Here is a 24,794-nt window from a genome sequence, read left to right as displayed (position 1 = left end):
CCCTATGGAAAACTCAATGTTAAAAACACGTTTTGGGACCCCCCTTTTTTCTCGGCCCCCACTGGACGAACCCCCCCCAAATTTTCAAGGGCTGCTCAGAAACAAAATGTGCCATTTTCCTGAAAATTTCAGCCAATTCCGTCCACAAACGCCAAAGTTATTAGACATAGAATTTTCAAAAAACCCATAGAGAAAAAATCCTAACTATATATACCTACTGGCGACCGCCAGTAGGTAATATATATATATATATATATATATATATATATATATATGCTGAACACTCCTTTGAACAAAGAAGCAGAGGCCACGTAGGGGGAGCAGGAAACACCTTTAATGCAGCTTATGACTCGTACATGGCAAATGCATTTCGGCTATGTCTAGCCTTCCTCAGCGCCCAGAGTCTGTGAACAGGGTGTGGGCAAAAATGAATGTTATGCAGTGTATATATATATTCACCTGATCCTCCCGCAGAAACGAAGGGACGACAAGCCACACCAGCCGGGTATGATTTTCAAAGTTTTCTTTATTGGGCACAAAGAAGACGCGTTTCGAGCACACAGGCTCTTGGTCACATGACCACCACGGACATTTTGCTAGTGTTATAGAAGATAAAACAATAACAATGGAAGAGAGACTTTGTGTTTGAGTCACACAGAGTTTCCAATTGTGCCACTACAAATAATACGTTTTTAGAAAAATATTCATTGTGTATAATAGCGTAAGGCACAATTCCAAAATGTGTGATTTCATGCAATGCATTACCTTGCTTCTACATATGAAAAACGTTCAGGGTGTAGTACCCGATTAATATTCAGTTTAGAAAGGTTGAAAGAATATGGAGGAGAGACTACCAGATAGTTTTATAAGAAATAATTCATAAGTGACAGACATTAAATACTGAAGTGTAGATAAGAGACGGGATGTTAAGTAGGATACAAAGGTAAGAAAATATAATATATATATATATATATATATATATAAGGGCAAAGGGAGAAAGGGCTAAACAGGCCGGGTATAGTACCCCTAACAGACTAGTCTAACATTATAAATGGTAAGCCCCTGTTCCCATATCCTTATATATCCTGGTTATTTTCTACAGTCAGATTTCTAAGAGTGTCACATTGGTTTGGAAACTAAAGAGACTGTCCATTATAAGCTATATGGCTTTCCGAAATAATGATAAAACTCTTTACCTACAGAGTATCACCCCGTCTAATTTTTTAAACCATAGGCGATCAATAGTGGCATGTGGTGCCTATATTCGCATTCCATACAGATCCGTGCTCATATCTCTAATATTTATGGTTTGGTGGATTTCGTTGTGCTCGTAACAATATATTTTATCCGTGAAAGAGATTATTCTTAGTGCTCCATTTTAGCCAGTTCTCTATAAAAGATAAAGAGGAGAGAAGAGAAGATGGTTATATTTCCGTCAATCAGATTATAAAGCATACAGTCTATTCTCGATTTCATAGTTCTAATTAATGGTCTCAGTCCTCCAGATAGTCAAGGTGCTTGCATATATACACACCAATACAAGTTTATATACAGTGGAAATTAAAAAGTTAAAATCACATAATCATGGATTCAGAGTTCTTAAAGAAGGATAGGGAGGCTCTAAGGTCAGAAAGCATATCATAAATGAACGTACATTTCTTCATCAACGTTCATCCCTATAGGAATGATGCTGCCTGCCTGTAGGATGAACTTGGACTCTGCTCTGTGTAGTGCTGTCACTCTATCTCCACCTCTTACATGTTTGGGAATTGAATCAAGGGCAAAGAATTTTGCCTTTGTCCAGTCCCCCCCATGGTGGGTCTGGAAGTGCTTGGCTGTGCTGTATGTAAAATCCTTATTAGTAATGGCACGCCAATGCTCCAGGATTCTCTTTTTTACCGGGAAGATGGTTGACCCAATGTACCATTTTCCACAGGGGCATGTTACTACGTAGATTACAAAGTCTGTGGTGCAAAGGATTTTTTTGTTTATCTTCCACCTTTTGTTTACCCTACTGAGTACGACTTCCTTCATGTTTGTGCTATACCTGCAGGCCTTACATTTGCCACATTTCTGAAAACCTCCCTTTGTTTCTAGCCATGATTTTTTCTTCTCCATATGGCTCTGTACAATAAAATCCTTAATGGATTTGCTTTTCCTGTAGGTTATTGATGGGTGTTGACCTAATCTGTCCTTCAGTGTTTTATCCTGCAAGAGGATGTCCCATCTCTTTCTTATGATCTTAGTGAATTCGGGGTATTGGGTATTGTATGTGGTGATCAACCTTATAGGTGCACTAGAGGGGTTCCGTTTACTCTTTGGTGCTTGAAATAGGGCATCTTTCCGGTTTATTTGGGAGACTCTTGCCTCTCCCTTTTGGAGCATATTTTGGTGATAGCACCTCACAGCAAACCTCTCACGCATGGCTTTCTTATGGCTTTCAAAAGATTTCTAGGTGCTGCAATTCCTCTTGGCGCGTAAAAACTCGCCAAAGGGTATTGCCCATCTAAAGCTGGGGGGGGGTGACAGCTCGTGGAGTGGAGTATTGAGTTCCCAGCTGTTTCTTTTCTGAAGATTTCAGTCTCAATCCGATTCTCAACGACATTTAGTCTAATATCTAGGAAGTCTAGGGTGTTTTGACTGTGCTTCATAGTGAACTTAAGATTTAAACGGTTCAGGTTCAGTACATTTACAAACTTGATTAACTCTCTTTCACTCCCCTCCCAGACAAAGAAAATATCGTCAATGAACCGTAGCCAAATGTTCACCTTATTCGTCCATTCCTCAAGGGCATCATCTCTGAGCACCTGCTCCTCCCACCAGCCTACCAATAAGTTGGCATAGCTGGGGGCAAAGCAGGTGCCCATCGATGTGCCCTGTATCTGTTTGTACAGAATGCCATCAAATAAAAATACATTTTCCTCAAGACAGAGTTCTATCATTTGTAAAAGCATTCTAGAGTGGGCTTCAAAGTGTCTACTTCTTGACTGTAAAAAGTATTCGCATGCCTTTAAACCATCTCTGTGTCTTATTGATGTGTAAAGGCTTTCCACATCTAAAGATACTAACCAGAAGTGGGGCTCCCAGTTAATGTTTTCCACTTTTTGGAGAAAGTCTTTGGTGTCTTCTATATGAGAAGTTAGTTCTTTCACATAGTCTCTTAAAAAGTAGTCAACATAGTGAGATACGTTCTCCATAAGGCTATTGATAGAGGACACAATGGGCCTCCCTGGAGGTGCTGTTGGATTTTTGTGTACTTTGGGAAGTAGATAGAATGTGGGCGTTGTAGGATTCTCGTTCATTAGGAACTTGGTCTCATCCCAGTTTAACAGTTTATTATTATTCCACTCGTGGATGCATTGATGTACTCTACTCTGTAGTTTGGCTAGGTAGGTGTGATCTACTCTGACATAACATGTACCATCTGACAATTGTCTCTTTGCCTCTATGATGTACAATTTTCTGTCCCATAGGACTACGTTCCCCCCCTTATCAGAGGGCTTTATAATTATTGAGTCGTCATTCTTCAAGGATGTTAGTGCCTCCCTCATTTCTAAAGTTATGTTCTGCTTTTTGGGAGATTTGTGTAAGAGTTTGAGCATATCGTTAACGACCAAGTCGTGAAAAAGATCAATGTTATCTCTGGGGAGCTGTGGTCTGTATCTGGATCTGGGTTTAAAAGGAGTCACGGTGGTGTGGGATGGGGTGTCTGTCGTAGGAGTTGTGGTGTCAAATGTTTGTGATTGTATTTGTGTTGGATCCACTACTCCCTCCTCATGTAGGTTTTCCAGAATGACCTGTAACTCATTTTCAAGTGTGGATGACGTGCCACCTGTATCAAGGATCTGAAGAGCGGGTTTTTTGTTTGAATGAATCTTGTGCAACTTCAGTTTCCTGGCAAACATGTACATGTCTATGCGTGTCTGCGTATAGTCAAATTGTGAGTCTGGACAAAATGTTAACCCCAATTGCAAGACCTTTTCTTCATCTATAGATAACTTTCTACTAGATAAATTTATTACCGTTAGTTCTTTGCTTTGTACATCCATTATTTGGCTTTCGGCATCTGGTTTTTGTTTCCCACTCCAGAATTGCTTGGTTTTCCATCGCCGCTCTCGTCTCCTTTTGCTCTTCCCCTTCCTCCTCGGCCTTGGTTTCGTGTTCTCCCTCTGATTGACTGTTCGTTGGCCTCCAACATGAGGCGCATTTCGTCGGAAAAAAACGTTATATCCGAGGTTAGTTGTATATTGCCATCCAGTGACCTTGCATCAGAACTTATGCTTGTTCCTGATTGCCGCCTATCTTTATCAGCCATTCCCAATGCCTTGTCTCTTAGGAGTGAGGAACGTGGTTTGTCAAATTTTTTGGCAAAAGTTAGGATCCTTCCCGACATGTAGTCGCGCTCGTCACGCTCAAACTTTCGCAGTTTTCTGGCCATAATGTCTTTTTCAAATAACTTTATTTTGTCGTCCACCAGAGTCAGAATCTTTGTCACCTCAGTTTGGTCAGTATCATTTGCTAGGTCATCAAGAAGCAGTTGTATTTCTTTCAATAGTTCGTCATGTTCCTCCCATGCGTTCTTGACCAGGATCTGCATCATTGTTTTTGAGCAGGCATTGGTGTTTTCGCGCCATGCTTTAAGGACTTCAGGTTTGGGTTTATTCAACGTAGGTACTATAAAGATCCTCAAGCCTCTGGGCACGCGATCCATCTCAATGTAGTTTGTGAGAGATGTCGCTTCCCACCACCGGCTGAGTTCCTTTTTTCGTAGTCTCTCTAGTTGATTCCCTTTCTGTTTTAATGATGTTCCACTCGCTGGGGTTGTGTCACCAGATCCACCCTTATCAGTTCCATTAGGTGTTTTCTTTGTCTTAAAAACATTTTCTGCCGAGGCCTCCCGCCCCTTAAGGAACTCCATTGCCCAGAATGCACTACGACCGTCCGGCCGTTCTCGTACCCGGTCGCGCTACCGGCAACAGTTGCCGAGCGAGCCCTGGCTGCTGATTTCGCCGCTTGCCTCCACTCACCCCGCCTGTCAGCTTGTTGGCTTTCTCTGTGGGTGTAGGGGGACCCGATCCTCAGGCTTGAAACGCGCTGAAGGAGATCTCGGCAGACGAAGTCCTCGGGCAGCGGGCGGGCGGAGATTTCTTGACTCGACGTCACTTCCAAAACACGGCACAGCTCTCCGCCCTTCCAAGCGGGCTGGGGCTTGTCTCTCGAGCGGGCGCCACCGCTCGGGTAAATTCACTCGATCCTCCCGCAGAAACGAAGGGACGACAAGCCACACCAGCCGGGTATGATTTTCAAAGTTTTCTTTATTGGGCACAAAGAAGACGCGTTTCGAGCACACAGACATTTTGCTAGTGTTATAGAAGATAAAACAATGGAACTGGTCCTCAGAACCACCTTTGAAAAAGAAATGAGGGAGAATGTAACAGTGTGGTACCGCTTCATTGATGACTTGTTTGTGGTGTGTGTGGAGGGGTACTAAAATTGAAGCGGAAAAATTCATTGAAAACATCAATAAAAATGACCTAAATATTACCTTTACTGTAACAATGAGTCAGACACAGGTACCATTCCTTGATATCGAGGTATACACACACAACAACAAGCTAGAGAGCAGATTATACCGAAAAGTTACTGCTGGAAATACAATACTACACGCAAGTAGCACTCACCCATCGCATTTGATACGGAGTATCCCGTATGGGGAGATGTTCAGGATAAGGAGACTGTGTAGTGAACCTGAGGAACTGATAAGGGCCCAGGAAGCAAGCACACTGAGATTTTTGGAGCGTGGGTACCATAAAACAGGCAATCCAGAAGTCAATGACTAAGGATAGAAAGGAGTTGCTTGGTTACAAAGATGTCTCGGCTGAGACATCTAATGTCCCACTGACAGCAAACAGTATAGCAAAGACAAAAATTGAATCTTTTCGGATAATAATGGGATATTGCAATCAGCACAGAGATGTGCGCAAAATCATAGACAAAAATTGGCCTATAGTAAGCAAATACCCTATTATTGGCCAGAACCTCCCCAAAAAGGCGTCCATAACTTTCAGTAAAGCCCCAAACATGAGAGAGAGGGTAGTAGTAACATGTCCAGAGATAATTGACAGCACATCATGGTACAAAAACAATAAAGGGTTTTTTGAATGTAAAACCTGCAAGGCCTGTGGTCATGCTGTAAACATGCGGGTATACAGCGATGGCTTTAGTGAACGGAAACATCAGATCACTAAGGTACTCACGTGTAAAACGGAATACGCTGTATACATTCTGGAATGCCCCTGCAAACTGAAATATGTGGGGAGCACTAAGCTCCCCGTCCACAGAAGAATTTTGCAACATTTGAGGGCAATTACCACACAAGATAATACCTACCCAGTGGCGCGTCACTTCAAAACACATCACCAGAGTAACAATAAGGAACTGACATACTTTGTAGTGGATGCCATTACAGCCAGCAGGAGAGGGGGTAATAGGTAGACCAAACTGCGCAAAATGGAAACTAATTACATATTGAAGTTTAATAGCAAACAGCCAGGAGGATTAAACCTCATTGAAGATCTTTACACATGTCTGCACTAAATGATTATACAACTAAGGTCAAACTCGGGTAACCAAATATCACGAAAACAAATGAGATTTTTTATATATTGTATATAAATGAATTTGTTATATCGTCTGAATTGTATATAATGAGAAAAATATATATATATATTTTTGTATATTTTAGCATATTTATGGTTTTATAAGTAGAAAACTATGTAAAAATGAATATACCATAGTATTAGGGCCCGAGATGATAACCATGATAGGCGGCATATAAGAAGATAGAACTGTGAAACACAATAACTGTCAAATGTGATGTAAAGCCCATAGATATATCCCTGAATAATGAAGCAAAAGGTGAAGAAGTAGAACATTCCAGTATACTCTGATAAGAAACTCTGAGGAAGTCAAACCCTTCAAAAATGAATAGTAAGGGAAGCTGAGAAAAGGAAATGATGATATGTATTGCACAATATGAGAGGAAGGGGCTGACATGAGCAGCAACAGAAATGATAACATGAAAGGATTTGTAACAATAAGCTCAATCCTACTTTGAAATAATATGAATGTTTTTTTAAATCTTAAGCACATAGAAGCACTTTACACGTATTGGGGATTAGGGATAATTCACAGAGGAAGACCAGGAGGTTAATACCTGTGTAATTACTACAACTAAAGGGATTTATCCCACAATTTTGAAAAAGAAAAAATATGTAAATATGTAAATATGTGGTGATTGTTAACAGGGGTTTAACCCAGGATTATTTATTGCAGAAATTATTGTGTACATAATTATTGTTAAGGCGGAACTAAAAACTTATAAAGTTTTAATGTACTAGTTACTTCGAACCTGTAAGAATAGGAACGTGATGCCTGTGACAAGTAGTCTTTCCTCTATATTTATGGTTAAAATTTGACCAATCAAATAGAGCACTGTGCACTTTAAATACTCACGCAAAATGTGGTTACGCTGTCATGTGATCAAGGCTTTGGGCCGAAACGTTATGGCGACAGCTGAATAAAATCTAACCAGCATCCGAAATTTCTGGTCCGTGTCTGTGTCCAAAACGTGATCGGAGTGAGAGCGATTGCGGGAGGAGATGGAGGTTGTTCGATATATATATATATATATATATATATATATATATATATATATATGAAAACTGCATTCGTCCAACACAAACCGGCACTCCCCAGTATCTCAGGGCACCACCGATCCAGCAAAAACGAAAGCCGACCCAGCCATCAGGTGAAAAAGATGTGTTAATTCAGAAAGGATGCATCGCCACCCGCATAATGTTTCGGCCTACCCAGAGGCCTTGGTCACATGACGCTGGGGATAGGGCAACCCATTTTTAAAGTGCTAGTGCATGCTTTCGGAATCCAATGATTGGTTCATCGCAGATTTTTGGCAATAGACATAAACAACATGTGCATTTCTAGCAACCAATGTGTCACCAATGTTGTTAACATTATAAAATGCTCGTTTGCGTATAACCACCACAATAAATCACTAGTGTGCAACAACTATACAGGATATTTACAATGAAATTATTCCAGGCAAATTTTGCAAAAGTTGTCGAATCACTTTCAGTGAATACAGATGAGAGTGTGTAAAAGAAGGGAGAAAGTAAACACAAGAGAGAAAATAAAGATTTATAGTTAATTCCCTCTCTAAGATTTAATAATCTACCATCAATTAGGGAAACTAACACAGTGTTTAATAGTCCCAATTTTCTCACCATTGATCGATTTATACACTCTAGCTGTGATGGTTTGAAGCATTGATATTACCCAAGTGGGTTAGTCTAACATGTCATGTCAAATAAAATTGTCAACCTAATTATCTGTGGCATCCAATTCAAAATGCTAATCAAATTTTACACAAGTGTAATTAAATCAACCGCAAGTATCTAAAATAAAATAACTAGTGTCGTGAACAGTGTTGACAAATAAGAATGGCTAAAGATTTAAAAAAAAAAAATCCCTCCCTGGATGGATAATGGGAGTGTAATGGATTGATGGTTCAAAATTCATTATCTAATGGGGGAGACCTACAAAAACAGTTCTATAGCAATTTCATTTTGAAAAACAAGTCATCCACCAAATTTTGGTGATGTTTATAGTCCCCAGATTTAGATGTAATTGTAGATATAACCAGAAACAACTGATGTAAACCACCTGACAATTACAAATGGGTATAAATATCCACACTAGTATTAAGGCCACATGGAGCCTTAGTGTCAAGGTACAGGATGTACTGAGTTTCAAGAGCTCTCAAGATAGCCTCACGGTTACCACCTCTACGTAGGGGTGGAACTGAGTCAATGGCAAAATATTTCAGCAAGTGACTTTGTTGGTTGTGATGCTCCTTGAAATGCCGAGCCACGGGATAGGTGGAATCATCAGTGTTGATGGCCCTAATGTGCTGGAGTATCCTCCTATGCACCTGCAACTTCGTGCTACCGACATATCGCAGGGCACAGGGACACTCCAGCACATACACTGTGTACTCGGTCTTACATGTCAATTGTTTAGTAATCAAACGTGGAACATCAGAAAACGGAGTTAAATACTTGGTCACACTGACACCATGTTTAAAGGCTTTACAAACCGAACATTTTTTAAACACGTTGATGGCTTTATACCAAGGTATTGTAGAGACCACCTCAGGACTGGATTTGACCAACGCGTCACCAAGTGAATAGGATTGTCTACAGGAAATGTCAGGTCTTCCCGGCATGAGATGACCAATCACTGGATCGGAACTAATCAGATTCCAGTTTTTAGTGACAATCTTCCTGAGAGCCTGAAACTGGCGATTGAAAGTCAATACCAGTCTCACCGGTTGGTTAGCTTTGTCAATTTCCAAATTAGATGGTCTCCTGGGTTGCAAAGCTTTCTCTCTTGACATGGCATTAACCTTGCTAATAGCTGAATTTATTAGACTCAGAGAGTAACCCCTGGCTATAAAACGGGCTTTACTTTGTTGTTGCACCAATGTGCACTGATCTTCCGTGCTACAAATACGGCGTATACGCAGCATTTCCCCGTAGGGAATGCTGCAGATTAAATGTGCCGGATGGTTACTTTTAGCATGTAGCAACGTATTGCCCGAAGTTGGCTTTCGAAACAAGGTGGTATGTAATTTGTTGTTGGAAATTACAATTTTGACATCCAAGAAATCAATGCAGGTTTGACTCATGTTATGGGTGAACTCTAGGTTGTAATCATTGTTATTGAGTAGTGCAATAAAGTCGACTGCCTCCTGTTTGGTGCCCCGCCAAATCAACAGAATATCGTCAATGTAACGATACCAATGGGGCACACATTCAGACATGATCAGAGAGTGTATGCCCATGAGAACCTGCCTCTCCCAGTAGCCCATATGCAAACAGGCATCACTGGGAGAGAAACAGGCCCCCATGGCAACACCCCTGATCTGCTGAAAAAATTGGTTGTTAAAAGAAAAATAATTGTTACTCAAACAGAATGAAATCATAGCAATCAACATTAAGTTGTGTTCCACAAATTGCACAGATCTATTACTCAAAAACCATTGTACAGCTCTTAGTCCATCTAGATGTTTTATGCTGGTGTAAAGAGATGATACATCGAGTGTTATCAACCAATACTCGGGTTTCCAATCCACCGTCTCAAGCTTTCTCAACAAGTCACCTGAATCCTGCACAAACTAAGGTAGGGCAGAAACAAAGTCTTGCAGAAAGAAATCAATGTACTTGGTGACATTCTCCAGGAGACCATCCCTGGCAGAAATTATCGGTCTTCCCGGAGGGGTACTGGCATCTTTGTGTACTTTGGGGATTAGGTAAAATACCGGCAGCACTGGAAAATCCTTTTTCAAAAATTTGAATTCATCCAAACTTAGGAGGCCGGTACTTTTCCACCCCAACAACAGACTATTGAGGTTGTTATGTGCCAATTTAATCTCAGAAAGTTCACATCTTTTGTAACAGGAAACATCATTTAATTGTTGTCATCAGTGATGTCATTTGAGATGTCATCAGTGATGTCACTGACCATGTCATGAATGATGTAATATGTGACATCATCAGCAGTGGATTGGTGCGCGATATATACTTAGTACAACTAACTATATAGGAGCAATTTCAATGGTTTTGTATGAGTAAAATGTCCAGCTAACTATAACATCACTAAAACTTATAGTTTTTTGAGTGAATTTCAAAGGTTTTGTAAATGCTAATTCCTAAAATTATAAGGCCTGAAACCTATGTTTTTTTCAGTGAATTTCAAAGGTTTTTTTAAATGCTAATTCCTAACTATATAAGGTCTGACACCTATGTCTTTTTCGGTGAATTTCAAAGGTTTTTTAAATGCTAATTCCTAACTATATAAGGCCTGAAACCTATGTTTTTTTCAGTGAATTTCAAAGGTTTTTTAAATGCTAATTCTATTAGCGGATAACGTTTAAATATATTAATATCCTAGTGGGACCACCTGAGCAGCCCTAGGGGGTCAGGGTGTTCCTACCCTGCCCCCTTTTTGGGTTCTACACGTTTGTTTTTCTGCTTTCTTGTGCCTAATTCCTAACTATATAAGGCCTGAAACCTATGTTTTTTTCAGTGAATTTGCAAGGTTTTTTTAAATGCTAATTCCTAACTATATAAGGCCTGAAACCTATGGTTTTTTCAGTGAATTTCAAAGGTTTTTTTAAATGCTAATTCCTAACTATATAAGGCCTGAAACCTATGGTTTTTTCAGTGAATTTCAAAGGTTTTTTAAATGCTAATTCCTAACTATATAAGGCCTGAAACCTATGTTTTTTTCAGTGAATTTCAAAGGTTTTTTAAATGCTAATTCCTAACTATATAAGGCCTGAAACCTATGTTTTTTTCAGTGAATTTCAAAGTTTTTTTTAATGCTAATTCCTAACTATATAAGACCTGAAAGCCCACCAGGTATCTCCAGTATGCACCAGGGGACTGCATTGCAGAGAGGTGTAATTAAGCCACGGCCCTTTTTACACCTCTCTGCAACGCAGCCCCCGTGCATGTTTGAAGAGGGGGAACTCATTCCCCCTGCATACTGGGGGCCCCGGGGGGTCAACTAGCCCACCTGGAACCTCCAGTATGCGCCAGGGGGCTGCATTGCAGAGGTGTAATGAGGCTATGCCCCTTGTTACACCTGTCTGCAACGCAGCCGCCTGGCGAGTTTGCAGAGGGGGAACTAATTCCCCTTGTATAATGGGGGTCCCTGGGGGCCAACTAGCCTCCAGGAGCCTCCAGTATGTGCCGATGACTGCATTGCATAGAGGTGTAATGAGGCCACACCCTTTTTTACACCTCTCTGCAACGCAGCCCCCGTGCATGTTTGAAGAGGGGGAACTAATTCCCCTTGCATACTGGGTGTCCCTGGCAGCCTTCTTGTGCCTTGTTCGAACCAAGGCACAAGAAAGCAGTGAAACAAAGGTATGAAACTCGCAAAGGGGCCAGAGTAGAAACACCCTGACCCCCTAGGCCTGCTCAGTGGGTCCCACAAGGACCCCCAAGGCAAAAAAAATAATATATATATATTTTTTTTAAAGTCACGGGGTACAAAAAAACAATAAAAAAAATATAAAACAACAATAAGATTAAAAAAACAGTTATTTTCAGAACTACCTTCAATTTATATAAAAATGCTACATTTAAAAAAAACTCTGTCTTTCTTTTTTTCTCCAGGGTATGCGTACCGGTACGTGTACCGATACGTGTACCGGGGCGCGCACCCCCTCAAAAAATCAATAAATAAATAATGAGTGTGTGTGTGAGTGGTGTGTGTGTGGGGGGGGGGTGGGTGTAGGGTGTGTGTGGGGGGGGTATGTGTGTGGGGTGTGTGTGGGCAGGATGTGTGGGTGTGTGTGTGGGGTGTGTGTGTGTGGGTGTGTGTGGGGGGTGTGGGTGTGAGGAATGTGTGTGTGGGTGTGGGTGTGTGTGAGGTGTGTGTGTGGGGTGTGTGAGTGTGTGTGTGTGGGGTGTGTGTCAGAGGTGTGTGTGTGGGGGGGTGAGGTGTGTGTCGGGGATGTGTGGGGTATGTCTGTGAGGTGTGTGTGTGGGGGGGAGTGAGGTGTGTGTGGGTGGGGGTGTGTGGGTGTAGGTGGGGGTGTGGGGGTGTATGGTGTGTGTGTGGGTGTGGGTGTGTGGGGTGTTTGGGTGTGGGTGGAGGTGTGGGTGTATGAGGTATGGTGGGGGGTGTGTGTGGGGGGGTGTGTGGGGTGTGTGTGGAGGGGTATGTGTGTGGGGCACACCCTCAAAAAAGAAAAAACAATAATGAGTGTGTGTGTGGTGTGTGTGTGTGGGGGGGTGGGTGTGGGGTGTATGTGTGGGGGGGTATGTGTGTGGGGTGTGTGTGTGTAGGATGTGTGGGTGTGTGTGGGGGGGTGTGTGGGTGTGTGTGTGAGAGGAGTGTGTGTGTGGGTGTGTGTGTGTGAGGTGTGTGTGGTGTGTGTGTGTGTGTGTGTGTGAAGTGTGTGTCAGAGGTGTGTGTGTGTGGGGAAGGGGTGAGGTGTGTGTGGGGGATGTGTGGGGTGTGTCTGTGAGGTGTGTGTGTGTGTGTGTGTCTGAGGGGGGATGAGGTGTATAGGTGTGTGTAGGTGTGCGGGGTATGTAGGTGTGGGTGGGGATGTGTATGTGTAAGGTGTGTGTGTGGGTGTGGGTGTGTGGGGTGTTTGGGTGTAGGTGGGGGTGTGGGGGTGTGAGGTGTGTGTGGGGTGTGTGTGGGTGTGGGGGTTATGTGTGTAGGATGTGTGTGTATGTGTGGGATGTGTGGGTGTGTCTGTGAGGTGTGCGTGTGTGTGTGTGTTGGGGGTGAGGTGTGTGTGTGAGTGAGTGTGTGTGGGATGTGTGGGTGTGGGTGTGGATGTGTAAGGTGTCGGTGTGGGGGTGTGGGGTGTTTGGGTGTGGGTGGAGGTGTGCGTGTGTGAGGTGTGTGTGGGGAGTGTGTGGGTGTGGAGGTGTGGGGTTGTGTGCGTGTGGGTGTGTGTGGGATGTACTTGTAGGTACCTAAAACAGCCACAGAACCAAAAGCTCTTTTCAGAGCTACCCTACCTGTAATCACTCAAAATGATTATTTTATTATTTATTATTATGATTATATAATTTTTTTCACTATTTTTCCCCATAATACGCTCCCCGGTACGCTACCCGGTGCGCGTACCGGGCTCTCCCCCCGCGAAAAACGAAAAAAAAAAAATATGTTTTTGCCCCGCGGGACCCTTTAATGGCCCCCACATCAAACCTAGGGGGTCAGAGGGGGTCTACCCTGCCCCCTTTTGGTAATTTCCCCCTTTGATTTTTGCCACCTCTTGTGTCTCAATCCTACCGAGACACAAGATGGCGGCCGCTGCGGACTGTTTCGAATGTTTACAGACACCCGAGAACCAATCAGCTTCCCGTGCGCAAGTCGCGTGGCGCGCCCGGAGCGCTCCCCGGTGCGCGCACCGGGGCGCGGCCATAGATATATACATTTTTTTGAACCTAAATTACTCAAAATCCTCTGGAGCACATATCTTGAGACATAGCAAAGGCACATCGGGCTACCAGTCCCTACAATTTTGCCAAGTTTGGTGAAAATCCATTCAGCCGTTCGAGCTAAAAGTGCGACAGACCGCCCTATGGAAATTAACATGGGGAAAACACATTTTGGGACCCCCTTTTATCTCGGCCCCCGCTTGACGAATCCCCCCCAAACTTTCAGGGAAGGACCGGAGCGCCGCGAGGCAAAGTCGCTGAACAATTCAGGCAGATTCCTCAACCGGCGCCAAAGTTATTCACAATAGAATGTTGCGATTTCCCTATGGAAATCAATCCTAACTATATATACCTACTGGCGACCGCCAGTAGGTAATATATATATATATATATATATATATATATATATATATATATATATATAATATAATTTCTATGGCAAAATGAAACCCCTCATTTTGTTCCTTTTCAAATTAAATGTATTAAGTGTTACCACTTCCACTTTATTCCAATCAAGATGACTTCAGGTGTGCCATACTTTTGTCATAAATAAGACTGTTAGCGTTCTAGTTGTTCTTTAGAACACTCTGGGACATTCTGTCATTGGGCTATAGTTGGGCTACATCTGGCTGATATTTGGGCTACATTTGGGCTCTTTTGTCTCTGGTGGCCATCTTGGGAGACTGCATATCAGAATTTCTTTAATGAAATATAAGAGGATTTGAGAAGTCACTCAAAATGTGCCCTAATTTTTCTTTCTTCAGCACTAATCATAATATCTATGGCAAAATGAACCCCCTCATTTTGTTCCTTTGCAAATTAAATGTTTTAAGTGTTAACACTTTATTCCAATCAAGATGACTTCAGGTGTGCCATACTTTTGTCATAAGTAAGACTGTTAGCGCTCTAGTTATTCTTTAGAACACTCTGGGACGTTCTGTCATTGGGCTATAGTTGGGCTACATCTGGCTGATATTTGGGCTACATTTGTTTTTTTGTCTCTGGTGGCCATCTTTGGGCTACATTGGGCTACATTGGGCTACATTGGGCTACATATGGGCTCTAACATATATATAGCCCAATGTAGCCCAATATATATTTTTTCAAAGTTAATTTTCGTAAAAACCACTGGAGCATATATCTTGAGACATAGCAAAGGCACATCGGGGTACCAGTCCCTACAATTTTGCCAAGTTTGGTGAAAATCCATTCAGCCGTTCGAGCTAAAAGTGCGAAATTAACATGGGGAAAACATGTTTTGGGACCCCCCTTTTATCTCGACCCCCGCTTGACGAATCCCCCCCAAACTTTCAGGGAAGGACCGGAGCGCCGCGAGGCAAAGTTGCTGAAAAATTCAGGCAGATTCCTCAACAGGCGTCAAAGTTATTCCCAATAGAATGTTGCGATTTCCCTATGGAAATCAATCCTAACTATATATACCTACTGGCGACCGCCAGTAGGTAATATATATATATATATATATATATATATATATATATATATATATATATATATATATATATTCGAACACCTCCAGAGTCGAGGCCCCAATGATGTGCAGAAAGGTTTATTAGGCACAAAGACAAATTACCCTACGCGTTTCGAAGTCAGCCGACCTCTTGCTCACGGGTGGAGTGCTTATTCATTGCCATTCCTTTTAAAGTGGTATCACAATGTTACTCAAAGTGCATGTGATCAAACAACATAAACAAAATACTAAGAGTTTTACGTCATTGCATTTTCAAAACCAATGTGGTATTAAATCAAATTGCAATAAATTGGCTAAGCAGTTTGTCAGTACTAAATCGTACATATACTGTGTAAATCATATTCATTCTGTCTATTTTGTCCATTGACGCCCCAGTGGGCGTATAATATCTTGTACAAATGTCCGATTGAACTGAATAAGTTCTCACGTATCGCCCTAGTGGGCTAGAAGACAGTCTTGATTCCTTCTAACCGCTTCCATTCCTGCAAATCAAACAAATAATGATACTCTTATTCCATATGATATGTAAAGTTTGGTCACTTAAACAAAATTTAAAAACGTTTTTAAAACCATCAGAATGGAGACATATTCTCACGGCAGCTGTCATATTACTCATAAATCAAAAGACTCTTTTCTTAACTCTGCAGATGAATTGCCAACTCTTCTCCCATATTATGTCCTTTTGGCTGTAAAGTATTATATTGAATAATATATCTGGACTCAAGTTTACGTAATTCTAGCCACCTGTTCCCACCCCTCTCCTTTTTCTCAATACAGTCAATGACAGTAAACTCCAGAAGATCAGAATTCTGTCTATGTACTGCTGCAAAATGTCTGGCGACCGGATATTGCTGATTTAGATTCTTTATCGCCCTAAGGTGTTCTAATATCCTCAATTTTGCTGGCTTGATGGTATTGCCAATGTAAAATTTATCGCACGGACACCTTAGCGCATAGACTGCAAAATCAGTATTGCAATGTAAGTGTTTAGTGATTTTGTGGGTTTTACACTCTGGTGACAGTTTCAGTGATTTACAGTTGTGACTGTGTCTACAAGCTTTACATTTCCTACAAGGGAAAAACCCTTGAACAGAATTCGATTTTCGTGGTTGCTTGATAAGAGTGGTACTCAAACAGTCTTTTAGGGATTTAGATTTTCTGTAGGTTATTGAGGGATTTTCACTTATAGCCGGCTTAAGATCATCATCTAATTTTAATATATCCCAATACTTTTTCAAGCTACGGCGAACTTGCCATGCCTGGCTATCATAAGTAGTAATGAAACTTATTTGGTCTGTTTGATCAGGTGTTTTAGGAATGAGTAGATCCCTTCTTTCAAGAAGATCAACGCGATCCATAGCCTGTTTGATTATAACTTGGCTATATCCTCTCTCTAAAAATCTCTTTCCCATACATTTTTTCTCTTGAGTATATGCTTCTGGGGTGCTGCAATTCCTTTTAGCTCTTATAAGTTCTCCCACTGGGATGCTTCTTATTAAATTGGGGGGATGGCAGCTGCCCGCATGCCACAGGCTGTTGCCCGCTGTCTTTTTACGAAACAAAGAACTACACAATCCTCCATTTTCAAGTGTAAGTTTTACATCTAGAAATTCTAGTTGCGTTTGACTCATTGTACTGGTAAATTTCAAATTGAGAGAGTTATTATTAAGAGTGGTTTCGAACTCCTTAGCCTCATCCAAAGAACCTCCCCAAACACAGAAGATGTCATCAATATAGCGGGTCCAGAGGACGACGTGGGTACTATAGTGGGAGATGTTTTTCACCACTAGCTCCTCCCACCAGCCTAGGTATAATCCTGCAAAGCTGGGGGCGAAGCAAGTACCCATCGCCGTCCCCCTAATCTGTTTTTATAGCTGTTTGTGAAAGATGAAATAATTATTCTGAAGACAGATTTTTATCATCTCTAACAACATGCTAGTGTGTGTCAGGTGTGAAAGCGACCTGCCTCTCAAAAAGTGTTCACTAGCATCCAAACCTAGGTCTTGCGGAATGCTGGTATAGAGGCTAGAAACATCAAAGGATATTAACCAATATTCTGGTTTCCATGTCAGATTGCCAATAATCCGAAGAAAATCTGTAGTATCCCTGACATATGAGGGCAATGTGTGTACATAAGGCTGTAAAAAATAATCAATATATCTTGAGGTCTTTTCCAATAGACTCCCCACTGAAGACACAATAGGTCTCCCCGGGGGTGTATTAACATCCTTATGCAACTTAGGCAATAGATACAATGCTGGAATCTGAGGATATTTGCAGAGAAGGTAGTTGTATTCCTCATTTATTATTATACCTCTCGCTTTCCAGTCACTAAGTTTGTCAAAATATTCTTGTTTTGTTATGTTATATTCCTGCATAGTTGCTTTAACATAACTCTCCTGGTCATCCAGTTGTTTAAGACCCTCAGTCAGATACATTTCTAGCGGCCAGACAACCACATTGCCCCCTTTGTCGCTATTTTATAGGTGTTCGAATGTTTTAGGGTTGGCGACCCTGTCGAGTGCCCGCCGAGAGAGAAAAAGAGGCAGGAACACGCCGCTTTTTGTGTTGGGATATATATATATATATATATATATATATATATATATATATATATATATATATATATATATATATATATATATATTTATATATACTTTCTTAAAATAGTCGTAAATAAAAAAAGAAATTAATATATTGCCAAATATATATGTTTTATAAGTGTGTGTGTTTATATAAGTATTAAATATCATTAACATATTTTTACCTACATTATATTAATGCTAGCTATTAAAAATATTTATGATTTACTATTCTAAACTATATATCTTAAAAAATAGCTTTCATTATGTTTTTTACGATATTAGGGTGAAACAATATTTTTTGGGATATTTTTTATGTACTATTACAAGTATAGGGAAACAATATTTATGTAATCGATATGTTTGACACAATATTTCTGTATCTTAAAAGTGTGGTTTCAATATTTTGTCAGCAATTCCAAATTGGATTTATTCTTCTACCTTTGTGAACTGTCGTAGTTTCTTGTTTAAAACATCTTTTGAAGCTAGAGGGATGCATTCTGAAACACACTCATCCTTTCACTTATCCTTATTTTATGTGATTTGTTGGTTGGTTTGCAGGGTAGTAACTCTACTGTAATATTTGGAAATGCAGTTTAACTGAGCAAGGCAGAATAGTATGTAGTGATATATCCCATTCAACGTCCATTCTAATGGCATCTTTACTTTTTTTAAAATGGCAGTATTAGAAATATGGGAACTGTGATTAATCTTTCTTGGCACTTCCTTCAACTTAGCAGGAAAAGGGTGGATGCTGTGTCCTTCGAATGTCACAAAAACATGTTTTTCATTAACTGACAACACAACACATTGAGTTTGTGGTCATTTAGAAGTGGGAAGTAATGAAATGAACTGAATTTGTACAGCGCACTTATACCCAGAGGTGTCCTGGCGCTGTACTCATATATCCGTGGAACGCTTCCTGGCTTTTCCCTGTGAAATGCCCACTCCTGGCACCCCCAAGGTGAAGCCAGGCATCCCAGTGCTGGTGGGGCTGTTGTGGAGAGTAAGCAAGCTATTGCCCAGAGTTGTAGAGTGGGACCCATGATTAGAACAGGCACCAAGGCGAGATTTATCAGGTCTGGGGAAATTGAGCCCAAGACCCGCCGAGGTGGGAATTGAACACTGGTCCCGGGCCAGACCTCTGCATCAGGGTCTGACGCTCTAACCATTGAGCCACACTTCTCCACAATAGGATATTTACCCAAAAGATAATGGAAGTCCCATCCACCCACCTCTGTTGTCCTTCCCATTCAGAGTTTGAGGTAAAGTAGTGTTGCTAGTGATAGAGATACCTCCGGCTACGCCAGTGTGGACACCCTTTAACATTTCTGGTGCTGATCGGAATAGCAGTAAAGAGGTGGTTGAATAAGGGTGGACCCTACAGCCCCATTTTCATAAGCGAATCTTCTGTTTGGGACTACCACCAAACACATAGTGGCTTCAGACATAAACATTTGTAATTGGTCCTCACACCCCAGGAGAGACCTGCCAACCCATAGTGGTAATTTGTTATGTGAGAAGTGAATATGGATCCTCACTTTTTCAATCAATCAATCAATACACTTGTAGAGTGCGCTACTCACCCGTGAGGGCCTCAAGGCGCTGAGGAGAAGGGGGTGCTGCTACTGCTCGAATAGCCAGGTCTTGAGGTGTTTCCTGAAGGTGAGATGGTCCTGGGTCAGTCGTAAGTGTGCGGGGAGGGAGTTCCATGTCTTCGCTGCAAGGTAGGAGAACGATCTTCCTCCCGAGGTGGTTCTGCGAATCCATGGAACGGTGGCGAGGGCGAGGCTGGAGGAGCGGAGTTGGTGGGTGGGGGTGTGGAACGAGATGCGGTTGTTGAGGTATTCGGGGCCCATGTTGTGGAGCGCTTTGTGTGCGTAGGTGAGTAGCCTGAACGTGATCCTCTTGCTGACTGGGAGCCAGTGCAGGTTTCTCAGGTGGGGGGATATGTGGCTGTGGCGGGGGATGTCGAGGTTGAGTCGTGCGGAGGCATTCTGTATGCGCTGAAGGCGTTTCTGAAGTTTGGCTGTGGTTCCTGCGTATAGGGTGTTCCTGTAGTCCAGTCGGCTGGTGACGAGGGCCTGGGTGACCGTCTTTCTGGTTTCGGTGGGGATCCACCGGAAGATCTTTTGGAGCATGCGCAGGGTGTTGAAACACGAGGACGAGACTGCGTTGACTTGCTTGGTCATCGTGAGAGAGGAGTCGAGGATGAATCCCAGGTTGTGTGCGTGGTCAGTGGGTGTCGGAGCGATGCCCAGCGACGTGGGCCACCAGGAGTCATCCTAGGCGGAAGGGGATTGTCCGAGGATGAGGACCTCCATCTTGTCTGAGTTGAGCTTCAGGAGGCTGTGCCTCATCAATTCCACGACCTCTTTCATTCCATCCTGGAAGTTGGCTTTGGCAGTGAGAGGGTCTTTGGTGAGGGAGAGTATGAGTTGGGTGGCGTCGGCGTAGGAGATGATGTCAATGTTGTGTTTGTGGGCGATGGTGGCGAGGGGGCTCATGTAGATATTGAAGAGAGTTGGGCTGAGTGAGGAGCCCTGGGTACGCCGCAGATGATCTTGGTGGCCTCGGAGCGGAAGGGAGGGAGGCGGACTCTCTGGGTTCTGTCGGAGAGGAACGATGTGATCCAGTCCAGGGCCTTTCCTTGGATCCCAGTGTTGTAGAGGCGGGTTATTAGGGTACGGTGGCAGACGGTGTCGAAGGCCGCCGATAGGTCCAGGAGGATGAGAGCGGCCGTCTCTCCGTTTTCCATCAGGGTCCTAATGTCATCGGTGGCTGCGATGAGGGTGGTCTCGGTGCTTTGGTTGGCTCGAAATCCGGACTGGGATGGGTCGAGCAAGCTGTTCCCTTCAATTTATCTTCAGAACTCATGCAATAATTCAACCATGACAGTACTGGTCCCATTGCTTTTATTCCTCCAAAGCACCTCAGTAATTCATGAAGGAAATGTTTTAGGAGACATTTCCACCACAAAGGGGGTTGGGCTTTTTAATTTTATGCCATGTCTACTACTGCCTGTTTGGAATAAGCACTGTCTCCACACAACAGCATTTGGTGACCAGGTAACCATTCTCGTGAAGAGACTGTTAATAACAGAGACCTGAGTAACCACAATGGTTTGCTATGGAGAAGGGTGAACGTTTGATTTCTCCAAGAGAGAAGGTTTATAAACTACAGTATTGGAATGCTGCATTATGAGACCATTCTAGAGTCTCAGACCTAGTAGGTTTAATAAAAGGCTTTCTGAAACGTCTGTCGTGGCTACGTTCCTGCATTCCAATGGTACCTTTTTTTGGACCTTGATATGATGGACATCTCCTCACTTGCTGAGTTAAGAGCCATGCCATGTTGGGTTTCAGTGTGGGGGACACTTGAGTTGGCCCACTAAAGGGAAGTATTATTAGATGTTTTACGTCTCACATGAAGCTGTTCACTAGGATGGTTTAGGCATGCTTGCGATCTATTGAGACAGAGAGGCGTGTCAGATGTTTGATTTTCCATCGTTCCAGGATAAGCTTGTGAGGCTAAATCTATATATAAAATGTTGCTCCAGGAGATGATGCTTTTGGGAGTCTAAATAAAATCCTCCTAACTTGCAAATGGGCACCCACATTTGATACTTACCTGGATGAGGTGGAACAAGGTCTGGCCAAAGCTAGGAATCTTAAACTTAGGATCTGTATTTTACTACTTGATATATTTTACCTGCAACTATGGTGTAACCAACGCTAAAACAAGGCAATGTCATAAGTGTACAGAGTGGATTGAAGATGAGACACACTTTTTGTTCCCTTGCCCGATGTACAGTATTCCAAGAGCAAAATGCCTTAAACAAATGTTAAGAAACACTGGCATCTAGAAAGTGAGGTACGAAATGGAACTGATTGAAAACAACAAGACACCTAAAGACTCGTGGTATTTGTCATCTCATGTTCCTTGCTGGCCGCATGGAAAATTAGAAAAACAACAATTGATGGACAGAATGCAGAACAATGTCATACATTCACCCCAGTACAGAGATCTGGGCCTAAATCCATCTTTGTTTGCTTTCCATGCCATTACAGTTTGAAACCAACCATATGCAAATCAGTCTTGACCCTGCGCCCAATCGGAACAGTCCAGCCTGAACTTCCAGGCCAGGTCGTCCCTGGACTGGAAACAACGCTTGATGAACTGCATCCACCATAATGCTTAGGGGCTCAGCAACCCCAAATATTTTTATGCCTAATCGCTACTGATGACGTATAATAATCCAGAAAGACTTGTTTAGAGATGGCCAGCATTGATCTGCACCAACCTGGTGAAACACTCGAAAGATCTTTTGTGCAAGAACACACGCTTGATGAACTGCATCCACCATAATGCTTAGTGGCGAACCATCTGGGAGGTGAAGCAGTGTGATCCCACATTTGTTTCCTGTTTCAAAGGCTCCCTCGAGCTGCTTTGAGCTGACGAGCATGTGGAGAGGCACCTGCGCGCCTGGAGAGGCACTGCGACCCGAGAAGACTATGGCAGCCTGCTCCGCAACCCCACATATTTTTATGCCTGATCTCTACTGATGACGGATAATAATCCAGAAACATGTGTTTAGAGATGGCCAGCATTGATCTGCACCAACCTGGTGAAACACTCAAAAGAACTTTTGCGCAAGTACACACGCTTGATGAACTGCATTCAACGTAATGCTTAGGGGCGAACCCGCTGGGAGGTGAAGCAGTGTGATCCCACATTTGTTTCCTGTTTAAAAGGCTCCCTTGAGCCGCTTTGAGCTGACAAGCTTGTGGAGAGGCACCTGCGTGCCTGGAGAGGTACTGTGACCCGAGAAGACTTTGGCAGCCTGCTCAGCAACCCCAAATATTTGTATGCCTAATCGCTACTGATGACAGATAATAATCCAAAAAGACGTGTTGAGAGATGGCCAGGATTGATCTGCACCAACCTGGTGAAACAGTCGAAAGAAATTTTGTGCAAGTACACACGCTTGATGAACTGCATCCACCATAATGCTTAGTGGCAAACCTGCTGGGAGGTGAAGCCATGTGATCCCACATTTGTTTCCTGTTTAAAAGGCTTCCTAGAGCCGCTTTGAGCTGACGAGCTTGTGGAGAGGCACCTGCGTGCCTGGAGAGGTACTGTGACCTGAGAACACTTTGGCAGCCTGCTCAGCAACCCCAAATATTTTTATGCCTAATCTCTACTGATGACGGATAATAATTCAGAAACAGGTGTTTAGAGATGGCCAGCATTGATCTGCACCAACCTGGTGAAACACTCGAAAGAACTTTTGTGCAAGTACACATGCTTGATCAACTGCATCCACCATAATGCTTAGTGGCGAACCATCTGGGAGGTGAAGCAGTGTGATTCCACATTTGTTTCCTGTTTAAAAGGCTCCCTCGAGCTGTTTTGAGCTGACGAGCTCGTGGAGAGGCACCTGCGCGCCTGGAGAGGCACTGCGACCCGAGAAGACTTTGGGAGCCTGCTCAGCAACCCTAAATATTTTCATGCCTAATCTCTACTGATGACGGATAATAATCCATAAACACGTGTTTAGAGATGGCCAGCACTGATGTGCACCAACCTGGTGAAACACTCAAAAGAACTTTTGTGCAAATACACACACTTGATGAACTGCATCCACTATAATGCTGGTAGGTGAAGCAGTGTGATCCCACTTTTGTTTCCTATCTGGGAGACAGAGACCATTCAACAGCAAAAAAATCCAACAGTAGGATCATCGAGGAATCAGGTAAGTCTGTTCTACCCAAAAGTACAGTGCGTGTGTACTATGCAAGGTGGTGTGGGAAGAGTCGGAAGTAAAATCATAAATGTTAACAAAATAACCAGAGGCAGTCTAAGTAAACATGGACCTCATCGGGCAAAGGAGAGCAGTTAGGCACCTCCAAAGGTGGTTGATAGCATATAATTTCATTGCAAGGAGCAGCAGTAGTAAATGGCAAGCTCACATTAGAAACCCATTCTGTGTTTTCATCATTAACTGGTATGTTTAAAGGTTCAACATCTGAAGGCCCCAGCTTGGGTGTTGAAAGATTAGGACTACTTAGTGCCTGTAGAGGGATTTTGTGTAGGGTAGGGAGAAGTGACAAGGAACTACCCAGAAACCTCTGTGGTCGACTATGGAAAAATGGTGTAACTTGATCAAATGAAAGGAAACGTGTTGTTTCTGTTTGCAACCAGCAAGCAGGGATAAAATCACAGTTCGAGTACCTTGGAGAGCAAAGACTGGTGCACCCTGGGATGGGCCAAGCTCTTTTTTATCTGTAATCTTTGCTCAGACTAGATCCCAAACTTTAGGAATTCAGCCAGAAACCACTGGCTGTGCCTTAATTTCATCAGTCACAATAAACAAACACAAAAATGCCCCCTTCTCACATTTACTTACAATATGCTTTAGGCAAAGACCAAATACACAATTTCATTAAATCTGGTCTGGTATATTTATTTATATCTTTTCTTCATGTATTCTCTGTGGAAACTAAACTTCTCTAAAAAAGTTCTTAGGCAGTAGAAAAATACACACCTCAACAAAACACTAGACAACACTTAATGTAATAAATGGCTCTTGATGGGTTTGGAGCCATTTATTACATTAAGTGTTGTCTGATTGAGAGATACAAACGCTGTTGCTCTTGTGTTGAATTATGT

General features: G+C 42.5%; 1 long non-coding RNA gene across 3 annotated transcripts in view; it reads right to left on the bottom strand.

The window, feature by feature from the left end:
• Window positions 1-508: 508 nt before the first annotated feature.
• The window catches only part of LOC144782771 (uncharacterized), a 1,022,691-nt gene continuing 998,405 nt past the window's right edge, over window positions 509-24,794 (bottom strand). For all 3 annotated transcript variants that reach the window (XR_013601250.1, XR_013601251.1, XR_013601252.1), the window contains one exon: window positions 509-1,390. This is a non-coding gene — a long non-coding RNA (uncharacterized LOC144782771). The remainder of the gene's footprint in view (window positions 1,391-24,794) is intronic.

The sequence above is a fragment of the Lissotriton helveticus genome, chromosome 9, assembly GCF_964261635.1.
Source record: "Lissotriton helveticus chromosome 9, aLisHel1.1, whole genome shotgun sequence".
Taxonomy (NCBI): domain Eukaryota; kingdom Metazoa; phylum Chordata; class Amphibia; order Caudata; family Salamandridae; genus Lissotriton; species Lissotriton helveticus.
This window is presented reverse-complemented; position numbering and strand designations above follow the sequence as displayed.